Genomic DNA, 13,325 nt, shown 5'->3' on the forward strand with positions numbered 1-13,325 from the left:
GACTTAGCTAATTATGACTAGTACTCACACCATTTTAAAAGAGAGACACCTTATAATATGTTAGTAAATGATCTCCTAATGCCTTTTTTTGAACTCGTCATTCATCAATGGGGAATTAGCTCAGATGGTAGAGCGCTCGCTTAGCATGGAGAATGCGAGCATCGATCTCGCTACCTCTCGCATACTAAGCGATCGCTCTACCATCTGAGCTAATTCCCCATTGATGAATGACGAGTTCAAAAAAAGGCATTAGGAGATCATTTACTAACATATTATAAGGTGTCTCTCTTTTAAAATGGTGTGAGTACTAGTCATAATTAGCTAAGTCTGACTAAATATTTTTATATGTTGCATGACAAAAAACTATTTGTAACTGTAAAGGGTATATACAAATAAAATGAAAGATTAAAACATTTGGACTGTGAAGGGTATCTACAAATGAAATGAAAGGCTAAATCATTTGGAGAATGCGAGCATCGATCTCACTACCTCTCGCATGCTAAGCGAGCGCTCTACCATCTGAGCTAATTCCCCATTGATGAATGACAAGTTAAAAAAAAAGGCATTGGGAGATCATTTACTAACATATTATAAGGTGTCTCTCTTTTAAAATGGTGTGAGTAGTTGTCATAATTAGCTAAGTCTGACTAAATATTTTTATATGTTGCATGACAAAAAACTATTTGTAACTGTGAAGGGTATATACAAATAAAATGAAAGATTAAAACATTTGGACTTTGAAGGGAGTAGATAAGGCACACTTTTTCTTCAAACTAATTGGTTTTGACAGGTCCACGCCCCTTTTATACAGTTTGATATCAAACGTGATAGCCCGTATCACGTTTGATATGAAAGTGGTATAAATAATATTACCCCCGTATTAAAATATAATTGGTTTGATACTGTAACTTCATACACTGATATTCACTATGTCAAATAACACCACAGCTGTATAAAAATAACACCACAGCTGTATAAATTAATTTATATAGATCGCTTAATGATATCTTAACCAGCTGGAAGAATTTCTAAACATAATGCTAAAAAGATGTTAGAAAAATATGGTATACAACAGATATATAATTCGTAGAACTGTAGATCTTGTTTTATATCAAATTTGATTTGTGTAGGATGTCTCGCAACGCTGATCATCAAAACAGCCAGCTGAAAGCCTGGTATTATAACGTATTAAAGCCGGGTAGTTTTTGCGGCATTGATAAATATTATAAAGCTTTGAAAAATAAATTTAAAAGATCCGATGTGAGAAAATGGTTACAAGAGCAAGACGCGTACACATTGCACAAACCGGCTAGAAAAAACTATAAAAGGAATATGATATGCGTATCGGATATAAATCAACAGTGGCAATGTGATTTGGTATCGCTCATAGATCTGGCAAAGCACAATGACGGCGTAAAATATATACTAACCGTCATCGATATATTCAGTAAGAGGGCCTGGGCTGAAAGTCTGACAGCTAAGAGCGTGACGACTGTCGCTAAGGCTTTTGAAAAATTATTCCAACAGGGGGACGTACCGAGGAAACTACAAACCGATAACGGTAAAGAGTTTCTAAACAAAGTCCTAAAAAAGTTGTTAGAAAAATACGGTATACAACATTTCACAACCAATACCGTGTGGCGATATTTCACGGCGAATAATACATACCGATATATAGACGTTTTACAAGCGTTCATTACCAGTTATAATAACACATACCATAGAACGATTAAGCGAGCGCCGAATGAGGTGGATGGCTCTAATGCGCTGGATGTCTTCAAGACGATATATGGCGATTACTTTAGAAGTAAGAAAACAAAAGCTTGTTTAGCGGTCGGGGACCACGTTCGTATCTCAAAATATAAGGATATATTTCAGAAAGGTTACGAACAGAGTTTTTCTGAGGAAATATTTGTAATACGCGGCGTGAACACTAAAGGGCTTAAGCCGCTTTACACGTTGGAGGATCTCTACGGGGAAGCTATAACGGGTAGTTTTTACCCCGAAGAACTTCAAAGTATACCGAAAAACTATAATAGGATTTACAAAGTGGAGAAGATTTTAAAAAATAAGACGGTTAGAGGGAGGAAATACGTATTAGTCAAGTGGCGCGGATACCCCACAAAATTTAACAGCTGGGTCGCTGCATCGGAGATAAAAGATATATAAACAAAGAGGAAGATGGATGACAAACCCTTCTACATAACATTGCCGAGTAACGCCTCAGCCGATACATTTCCACAAAATAAGATTTCTGACTATACCACAAAGCTAGCAAGACCGATAGACTTAAGTGGAGATTGGGAAGTAGCTCTTACAGAAATACAATACCCACACACCTGGAATACACTCGATGTGCGTGATTGTGTGTTGAAAATAACAAAGTGGGATGGGACGAGCGGTACAGTAACCAAAGTTTGCGTTAAACCGGGGTTTTATGAAACTATCGAGGCGTTACTGGATTCTTTCAACGCTGAAATTGGCCGATATTACATTACCGCAGTGGTTCTCAAACTGTTGGGCCTCCACAATGCTGCCATGTATGTGCTGTCTGCTGACTACACATGTGATATGATGAGATTCTGCAGTAGCGTTGTTGGATCCCCTGTAATTAATTTTTATTGGCTGATCTATAGAATACAATGTCAGGATGTATTCATAGATGAGGTTTTTTTGGTATTACGGCTTTGATATTTATAAATAGCTTCATTTTAATATTGTATCAAAGTATTATACATAATGATTTTAAATAATGAGCTAGTTATTACATTTTCATGTGTAAAGCCGCACGCAGATTTTGGTATAACGGATGTATAAAGTGATTTTTGTTATTATAGTGTAATTTTATAAGTTGGGCCTCCACAATGCTGCCATGTATGTGCTGTCTGCTGACTACACATGTGATATGATGAGATTCTGCAGTAGCTTTGTTGGAGCCCCTGTAATTCATTTTTATTGTCTGATCTATAGAATACAATGTCAGGATGTATTCATAGATGAGGTTTTTTGTGAGAGTCACCACATTAGTAGTTTTATGTGATTTTGTGCACGCAAATTCTTTATGGATGCTTATTGTTGTCTGTTATTATCAACAGTGGTTGTTGCAGAAATTGACTTTGAACTATAAATATTCACCACAACTTAAGCTACTGTATCAATTAACAAAACATCAACATGCAGGTGTGTATATGATATTTACAATAGTTTAAAAATAGCTTATTGTATTGTTATATCAACTTATTATTATTTATTACAGAGAAAGGAATACAAAACCATTAATGCAAATACAATCAGTCTCAGAGATTTTCAAGATTTACCCAGCTATCAACAGAAATCAAATGAGCAGTCAAATACGTGTAAGTTTACAGATCAAAGACATATTGTTGTTGCTAGGGGATGATTTGTTAAGACACAGGGCCTATTGACAGGGTTATAAATGTTACGCTGTTGGTGTTAATTATTATTACCAGGCTCAGTTGTGTTAGTCACGAGATCTGTTAAGACAAGCGCCCTATTGGTATAAATGTTACACGTGTTGATTGTATTTTTCGTTCTACAAAATTGTTGTGTTAATTTTTATTTTATTTTTTATGTATATATTATTTTTTATTAAAATTGTTAATTCCATAAATCAGTTTCAGATATCACAAATGACGCATCTGAAGTTGGATCATTTGGTTCGGATTTCACAGTCGGGCCGGATCTGATGACATTTGAAAACCCATACGCCGCATACTCTGATTTGTCCGAAGCGCAAAAATGTAGGTATACATATTCATATAAGCCATCAAAAATGTGATTTATGTTAAAAGAAATATACGGGGTGCGTGTCTAAATTTCCAAAAATATGTCTCTCTCTCACTCTCTCTCTCTCACGCTATCTCGCGCGCACTCTCTCGCTCTCTCTCATATATATATATATATCCTGTTATATTCATTTTTATACCGCCTGTAATATTAATGTGTTATTTGTTCTCTGTTAGTATCACCGATTATGTCGAAAGCTGATGCAGAACACATAATGGATGATCTCTGGAATTTACCATCGGCAAAACACTATAAACCGTTATACCAGAACCCGGCTATACAAGGTGAATTTTGACACATGGCTAGTGGTGTTTTTATAATGTGTTTTTGTGTTAAATGTTGCATATCGCCGCAAAATCATGAATAGTGGCCACATGGGTTGTTGTTATCATGACTTAAATGGTGTTTTTTTTTTTTTTTCTCAAGTCAGCGAATGTGTCGTTAATTGATAATATATGTATTACAGATGCTATAGCTAGCAGGTATGAACCTACGGTACCTAGGGCCGATACGTGTGAAGCTGGACCATCCGGATACAGAGAACCGACATCGGGTGTTAGATCAAACGCCAAACAACCCAACTGCGCATTGGCTAAAGGCACAAAAAGACCCCAGACCATCGATCAAGCTTTCTGGGCAATGGCTAAAGGAACCATGCCTGCGCAAACCTTTGACAAATACCCACGTATGTTATGTAATGTTATGTTTATTTATTTGGTTTCTTATATAGCACAACATTTACCATTGTTCTTTACAAATGGAAACCACAGGTATTAAACAGACTGTGTAGACGTAAGCCGACAAGGAAGCGGGGGGTTGGGAGGTGATCCTGAAGGTGTTATAAAGCGACCGTCTTTGTGGCCGTGTATGTGTAACTAAAACAGTGTGATTTTTATTACAGTAGGAACCACGCCGTTGGAAATATCTGGCAAATATCCAGGTGTGTAATGTAATGTTTATTTATTTAGTTTCTTATATAGGACCGCATTCCCCATTGCTCTTTACAATTGGGAACCATTGGGGGGGGGGGTTTGGGAGGCGGTCCTGAAGGTGTTATAAAGCGGTTGTCTTAGTGTCCGCGAATGTGTAACTAAAATGTTGTTATTTTTTATTTACAGTGGATCCGCGACAATACGCAAAAGTGTTAGCCGCGGCCAGGGTTGCTCAAACACCCAATGCTGAAACGGATGGGGGAGAATGCGCTAAAACGGTGATCGACCCACAACGCCAAGAAGATGTATCTAGGGCCGAGATCATGGCCACCGACCGCGACGATTTCAAGCCAAGCAAACGGAGAAATTCAAAAAGTCGAACCGGTCAAGAAAAGAAGTCAGATTTATCAGACCTTAAAAGAAGGTTGAAATATTCGGAAGGTAGACCCGTAAGAAAAAGGATTGCATTACAAACAGTGCCAACCGTGAGTAATGTGGATTACCCGCACGCATTTACCACACCCGCAACACCTACTGAATCCGACTTTGACATTGCTGGTAATACAAAGACTGTGAAGACTCGTAAAACTTTACGACTGTCAAGAGAGAGATACACTCCGCTGACGGATGATGATGTCATCGTGATTTCAGACACGCAGGAACGGCCTACTGCAGAAACGCAAAGCGTGGTCAGTAACACGCCTGCTGATACATTATCCGCTAATGATGAGGACTTAAATGGGCAAACATTTTTTATCACCCCTAGTGAAGAGTCAGTCTCAGGTACCCCACAGAATGATGATGAGGTTGTAACATCTGTAGCCGGAATCCCTGATAAAGTAATGGGTGATGATTACACAAAACTACCCAGTGTTTTTACTACGGTCGGCGAGGCAACCGCATCGGGCGATGCGGATGCCCCGCCGACCGTGGTATCAACAGACATAGTTGATGGGGGTCAGAATGAGGAGCAATTAGGACACGATGCAGAAATACAATACTATGCGGTCATGGGGAGGATGCGTGAGCATATAGGATACATGCGTAGAAATGCCAATTCCCTGTTGAACCGTATAAAAGATAAGCTTAATGGTTCAAAAAAGAAGCCAGAAATCATTAAAGATCTTGAAGAAATGTATATGAATGTGATGTCACATCATATAGAAGAGACGGTGAGGACTAGGGATTTTATTAAAGCGAACATGTATCATTTTGCCGAGATAATTGAAACTGACCCGTGACTAGGCATGGTGGGGTATGGGTTGAAACGTGATTTACATGTGTGTAAAAAAAACCCAAGAATTAAAGCAAATGTACCGTGCAAAATCTCACACTTATTTCGCCGTTCGAAAATAAAACAGGCTTTAAAATACATATACAGGCTGAGAAAGCGTAAACAACACAGGGTGCGAGGCACGCCCCCAACCCCGTATGCACAGGCTGACAAATCACCGGACCAACCATTACCGGGTGACGCGGCGTCACCTGACAATGTTGAACACCCCGCAACACCCATGCATAATGACATAGAGGGGGGTGCGTCACCCGGTAATGGTGAAGGTCGGCGAGATGTGTACTTAGAAGCTGTTAACAGGTATGAGCGACACCATCCTAATTTCAGAGCTATTGAGTATCATAATCATTTTCAATTTGTTAATTTGGAAAGAGTTACATCATTTGCAGAGGGTGTTGAAGCCGTACACAACGCTATACAGGTTATGATTGATGAATTCATGGTTGGTGTTGATCCTAATGATCGTGTACAGTTAAGATTGGAGGGGGGTGGTTTACACAACGCCATCTACTCACACCGAAAGCCGCAAGAATCATTAGACGCAGTCAGTTTCTTGAATCAAATTACAAACACTCTTCAAAGTAACGCTGAATTCTTATTAGCCACGGGTTTAAGGTTTGTGATCACTGTTTTTAGAAATAGATCGGGTGGGGCCCTAACTGGTCGCGGCCTGAGACGCATTCCATACAGCTTAATTATAGAAAGGCGCAGAAGACACCTGTATGATTTCAACAATACGCACAATTATTTGTGCTTTGCGGCATCGATCTGCAAACTTCTGGATAAAGTTAATGCCACAGACGCTGAAATACACGATCGGGCGCTTCAAATTCATAAGGATTTGAACCTACCGATCGATAAAGCAGTCAGCTTTAGCGACGTTGTTGTTTTTGAAAAACACTTAAAAACAAAAATTACAATTTTATATCATAATAATGGTTCTTGGCATTACTTTTCTTCAGTATCGCACTACGATAATACCCTGTATGTATTATATCACGATTCACACTATTATGGGGTGATTAATATAGCATATTCTCGGGGCGAGAAATTTTAGTGGCTTCTGTAATCGAACTTTTGAGCGCAGGAATAGCCACGATTGTCTTTTCTTTTGTAAGGCTTGTCACAGACAAGCGTGCGCTGATGATGGGGTTTCCGCATTAAGATGCTCGGTTTGTAGGGTATTTTGCAGATCGCGTGAATGTTTAGAGGAGCACAAATCCTTAGCTTTAGATCGCAAAATATCCTGTCTTGAACATGTTTATTGCGACAGGTGTTGTCTCTACCGTCGCAGGTCTCATGAGTGTCAGGGGCTAAAGTGTTCTACTTGCAAGGCATATGTTGATGGGTTTGCGGATCATTTGTGTTACATACAGCCCATCAAAGCGGAAGAACCCACCACCAAATACATCTTTTATGATTTTGAATGTATGCAGGAGACAGGTATACATATACCAAACTACTGTTACGCTCTCACATTAATGGGTGAGAAATACTGGGAGTTTAAGGGCAAAGGTTGTATCGATGATTTTGTAAAGACGTTCATGAAACCAAAATTTGCGCATTACACATTCATAGCCCATGACGCTGGGCGGTATGATGCGTATTTTGTATTGAACAAGATCATCAAAGAACGGTATACAGTATCCCTCATCTCTAATGGCGGAAATATAATGTGTATCACAATAAAAGATCTGAAGATTAGGTTTATCGACTCTCTCAACTTTCTCCCCATGAAATTGAGCAGATTTCCAAAGGCCATGGGATTTGTTGGTGTTAAAGGTCATTTCCCGTATTTTTTTAACACAGCCGATAACCAAAATTACATAGGGGACATGCCCTCAATAGGATATTTTGGCCTACAACACATGATGCCTGAGGAGGCCGCTGATGTTACAGAGTGGTACGAAAAAAACAAGCACAAGTCGTTAAATTTCAAAAAGAATTAATACGATATTGTAAAGAGGATGTGAGAATATTGCAAAAAGGGTGCGCAGCTTTCAGATCAGCCGTTATAGCCATGACAGAACAGGAATTTGTAATAGCGGCAGAGAAAAAAGATGTAGCCGTTAAACGTCACGTTGATCCATTCCAACTGACGACTTTAGCGTCGGTTTGTATGGCTATGTATCGTTGTAAATATTTACAGGCAAACACATTGGCTCTTGTACCGGGTGATAACTATCACAAGACCCAGAAGCGTTACTCAACACCAGCCATACAGTGGTTAATGTACATAGAACACAAAGAAGGTGTGAGTATAAGACACGCTTTACAAGGGGGTGAGAAGAAAGTCGGCAGATACAGTCTGGACGGTTACGCCGTGATTAACGGCGTGCGAACAGCTTTTGAATTCCAGGGGTGTTTTTATCACGGTTGTGACGCCTGCTACAAAGCCAATGATGAAAACAATCTGACTAAAACAACCTACGGTCAACTGCGTCACAAGACGCAGTTGAGGATACAATTCCTTAAACGGTGTGGATTTCAGATAAGGGAGATGTGGGGGTGTGAGTGGAAGAAAATGAGGGAGGCAGATGAGGAGCTACAGGTTTTTCTGAAAGGTTTGGAAATCCCTGACCCCTTGGATCCTCGTGATGGTCTTTATGGCGGCCGCACTAATGCCATAAAACTTTATCACAAGACAGAGTGCGATGAAAAAATACACTATTTTGACTTTACTAGCCTATACCCATTTGTCAACCAAACCAAAACATATCCTATACGTCACCCACGCATCATTTATAAGGACTTTGATGATGTCACAAAGTATTTCGGTTTTGTTAAATTAAAAATTAATCCTCCGCGAGGCCTTTTCTTTCCAGTTTTACCGGTTAAAATGAATGGTAAGTTAATGTTTCCGCTGTGTCGCACATGCGCCGAATCTGGACAGTGTGAGCCGTGTGTTCATGACTCAGAAAACCGCGCCCTAACCGGTTCATGGTGCACAGTGGAGATAAATCTTGCTATAGAAAAGGGGTACAAAGTGTGTAAAATCTATGAGGTGTGGCATTTTGATGAGAGATCTGATGATTTGTTTTCAGGTTACATTAAAACACACCTCAGAGATAAACAGGAGGCTTCTGGTTACCCCGATTGGTGTACAGACTCTGTGAAACAAAAAGAGTACATAGACGCATATCAAAAAAATGAGGGCATAGCTTTAAGACACGAACACATAAATGTCAACCCCGCCAAAAGACAAATTTCTAAATGGTTTTTAAACTCATTATGGGGTAAATTTGGTCAACGTAGCAACATGCCCAATACTTGTCTAGTGACAGATCCTGATAAGCTTTTTGAATATGCCTTCCAACCACACTATGAGGTGTCTGCTTTAGACTTCATAGACTCAGAAACTGTTATGGTCAACTGGAAATACGCCAAAGACCATTATACCAGTGCTTCAACTACAAATATATTTATAGCAGCATTTACCACAGCGCACGCACGCATCGAGTTGTACAACCTATTGGATAGATTACAAGATAGATGTCTGTATCACGATACAGATTCTGTAATTTTTGTCAGCAGGCCCGGTGACTGGAATCCGCCATTAGGCGATTATCTAGGGGAATTGACCAGCGAACTACCAGCTGGTACGCATATAACAGAGTTTGTTTCAGCCGGCCCCAAGTCATACGGCTATCGACTAAGCAACGGCAAGACAGGCCTCAAGGTCAAAGGTATAACGTTGAATGTTTGTAATGAGCAGCACGTTAACTTTGACAGTCTGAAAGAACTGGTTTTAGATTATCCTTTAAACCCCAAAGGCGAGGATCAGAAAAAAATTGTGACCAGGCAGCCCGGTATAGTACGTGTGAAAAAGTACTGGCAGATTGAAACCCGTATGCTGCAGAAAACACAAAAGTGCGTTTACACTAAACGTAACCTCACGGATAATTTTACAACCCTACCGTTTGGTTATTAAGATGGACATCCGTTTTCAACACCCCTTCTCCTGTATTTTAGCTGGGCCATCCAATTCGGGGAAAAGGTATTTTGTGAAAACGCTAATACAACACACATCCACACATATGATGCATGTACCTGATAATATTGTTTGGTTTTACACCTGTTGGCAACCAATATATGACCAACTTCTGAGTGCTCACCCTGGTATGCGTTTTATAGAGGGGTTGCCCGAGTCATTTAGCGACGACCAGCTTTTTCCCCCTGATAAGGTTAATTTAACGGTGATAGATGACTTGATGGATGCAGCGAGTAATAATTCTGAGGTTGAGAAAGCGTTCACAAAGTATGTGCACCATCGTAATCTCAGTATCATGTACCTTGTGCAAAACATATTTTGTCAAGGTAGAAAGAGCAGGACTATACATTTAAACACAAAATATATGGTCCTGTTTAAAAACCCCCGGGATAAAATGCAGGTTAGCATTCTGGCTAGACAAATGTACCCATCAAAATATCATTTTTTTCTTGAAGCCTATGAGTCCGCTACGGAGCCACCATACGGTTATTTACTGGTTGATTTAAGAAACAATGCCCTTGATGATTATCGTTTACGAAGCGGTTTATTTCCGCCCGACACACCAGTAGCTTATGTTGTTAAGAAGCGGGGTTCTAAATAGCTATAACCGCGCATCCTACAGTCATTCATTATCACTTCTAACAGCTGTGAACATGTCGACCAGGATAAGGCGTAATTGGGCCCTTTTAAAAACCCTCATTAAAGCCAAACCGTCCCAAAGAAACGCTATATTATCCAACGCTTCAAACGATTTGGTGACAGCCATATGTGAGATTGCTCTCAATATGCTTAAAGGTAAAATACCCCTGTCACAGCGCCAGTTGAACTACCTTAAAAAGAAGAGGAACCTTATAAAATCGCTTTGTAATAAGAAATGCGCCATTGGGAAAAAGAAGAGGTTGGTGAAACAGTCGGGTGGGTTTATCGGATCGTTGCTAGGATTTGCTATTCCATTAATCACCGGACTACTGTCTAATCGGTGATGGAATACGCTGAGAAAATGTATCTGGTACCCCAGCAACAGATAGACCGTTTAAACAACAAACCAACCAGCGATGATATACGCAAAACAGCCACGCAAAGCCTAGATGCTGAGATCATAAGTATACTACATAATAATGCTTTATCAGAGTATGAAAAGGCAAAACGCTACACAGCTGTGTTACAGAGATACCTGGTGTTGAGTAAACAAACTGATAGAGAAATGTCAACTTTAACGCTTTTATCACCCGGTGCAAATGCTGTTGAGGACACAACTAATCCTACACAAGACAATGCTACCGACGCTGTTTACCACGATGTCTTGAACAGTGTTAATGCGCGGTATAAAAAGAACTGTGAAATACTAATGAGTAAAATGGTTCGCTCTAAAGACGTTGCGAATTGGGACAGCAAGGGTGTGTTTATGTATAAAGGCGTCGCAGTGCCAGGATCCAATGTGTTAGACTTGATAAGGGGTATCACGCAAAATCACAGCGTGACGAGTCATAAAATGCCTAACGGCTGGATTGAATTTATGCACGCTATGGCTGAGTTGAATATCCCATCCACTGTAGTTGGTAATGCATCAAACAGATTACAGTTAGATCGCTTAAAAGCTGAAATCTACGATGATGAAATTGGCAATGTTAATATAGCCTCCCCAATACACAACATTAAAAAAAGTCGTATAAATGTTTTAAATTCCCCCGGGTTAACAACGCCACACAGCTACTTACTACCGAGGAAAAGATCCGTAAATCTGTTTCAGGATTCGCAGTGGTTGAACCTTTAACATATAACTAATTTATAATGTTTTTATACAATGTATTTTTGTGTGTTTAATTTGTATGATTACGTTTAATTTGTATTGTATCATGTATATTTAGTGTATTGTTTTAACTGTAAAGTTTATCGTGTTATTCGTGATTATTTTGCTGTAAATACATTTTGTCTGTACCAATAAAATATGATTATGCTTTATAAAATACTGTTTTGTTCTTTGATTCTAATCAGTTTGTCTGCAAAAATACGCAATCACGCGATATAAAGTTCAATAAGCAAGATTTTTTAATAGAAAGTAACCATAAGCAATGTACATACAGCATTTCAATAACAACATTAGTTACAAGTTACACAAACAATTTTGTATTACACATTATTTTTATCAAACACATGCTGGTTACTGGTGACACAGGACTGTATACAGTTACCCGTATATCGACTCAAACAATGACTTCTAGGGAGACGTCTTACAAAGTTTGATACATAGCGATCATTACGTTTTGTATCAAAACTAAAACGGGCCAACACATCTGTATATTTGTAATTTTTACACATGAAAAATATAAAGTATATACAATATTGTCCACAAACGGTACTTGTAAAACCTTGCAACTGCTTATTTTGGTGGTAAATTCTTTTTGAATTTGAGTTTAAAAAATGTATTATGGCCTTTGGGAATAGGTGGTTGTCAGGTTCTAATCTGTAAGAGTCCAAAAAGTAACACTCGCGCTGGTTGTTAAAATAAACGGCCAACCAATGCTCCCCCGGTTGGGTGCTGGTGTGTGTGTTGATTACAAACGCGCAGGGGTATTGCGATAGTTTACCGCTCGGTAGCATATCGCACGGGTAGGTCCCTTTAAAAAACAGGCGCGTCACCGGATTAGCGTACAGTATACAATTTATCTGTAATGTGTTCATATCGCTGCTGGGGTGATGAATATTGGTAAATATACGATAAATATAAAAATTATTTCATTTATAGATAATCATACAACACATCGCGCCTCTGGTTGATCTCGATGATATTATCAAATAATGCATATATTATTATGTTGACTGTCCGGTCTAGTGCTCCTGCAAACCGGAATTCAGCTCGTAGATTTCCGGTTCTGATTAGAGACAGATGCTCCGCGCATTCCTGTTCAGGCGACAGATCAAAAGCAAATAGTGTGTAGCCGTTGAGGTACTCTTCACGGTCAATTAGTATACCCGAATCTGATTTCTGCTTATTTGTGATCTGAATGAGTGACATATACTCGCGAACCGCATTACTGTGTTCAAAGTCTGGTTGAAATGGTTTGGCCGGATGCGGTGTTCCATCCAGGTATAGGGATGCGAAGTTTACATTTTTATGTTCAAACCGTAGAGGGTTTTTGTCATAGGCTCCTGAAAACGCTTCATTATCTACAAAAGCGGCTATAACGGTTTTTGGTACCTGGCCTAAAAACAGATTTTCTAAATTAAATACGCGACTCCCAGCCGGTATGCTATAGATCTTCATGCCCACTCTATCGATCGCATATTTGGCGTTGGTGGT

The sequence above is a fragment of the Crinia signifera genome, chromosome 3 (assembly GCF_055691185.1).
Source record: "Crinia signifera chromosome 3, ASM5569118v1, whole genome shotgun sequence".
Taxonomy (NCBI): Eukaryota; Metazoa; Chordata; class Amphibia; order Anura; family Myobatrachidae; genus Crinia; species Crinia signifera.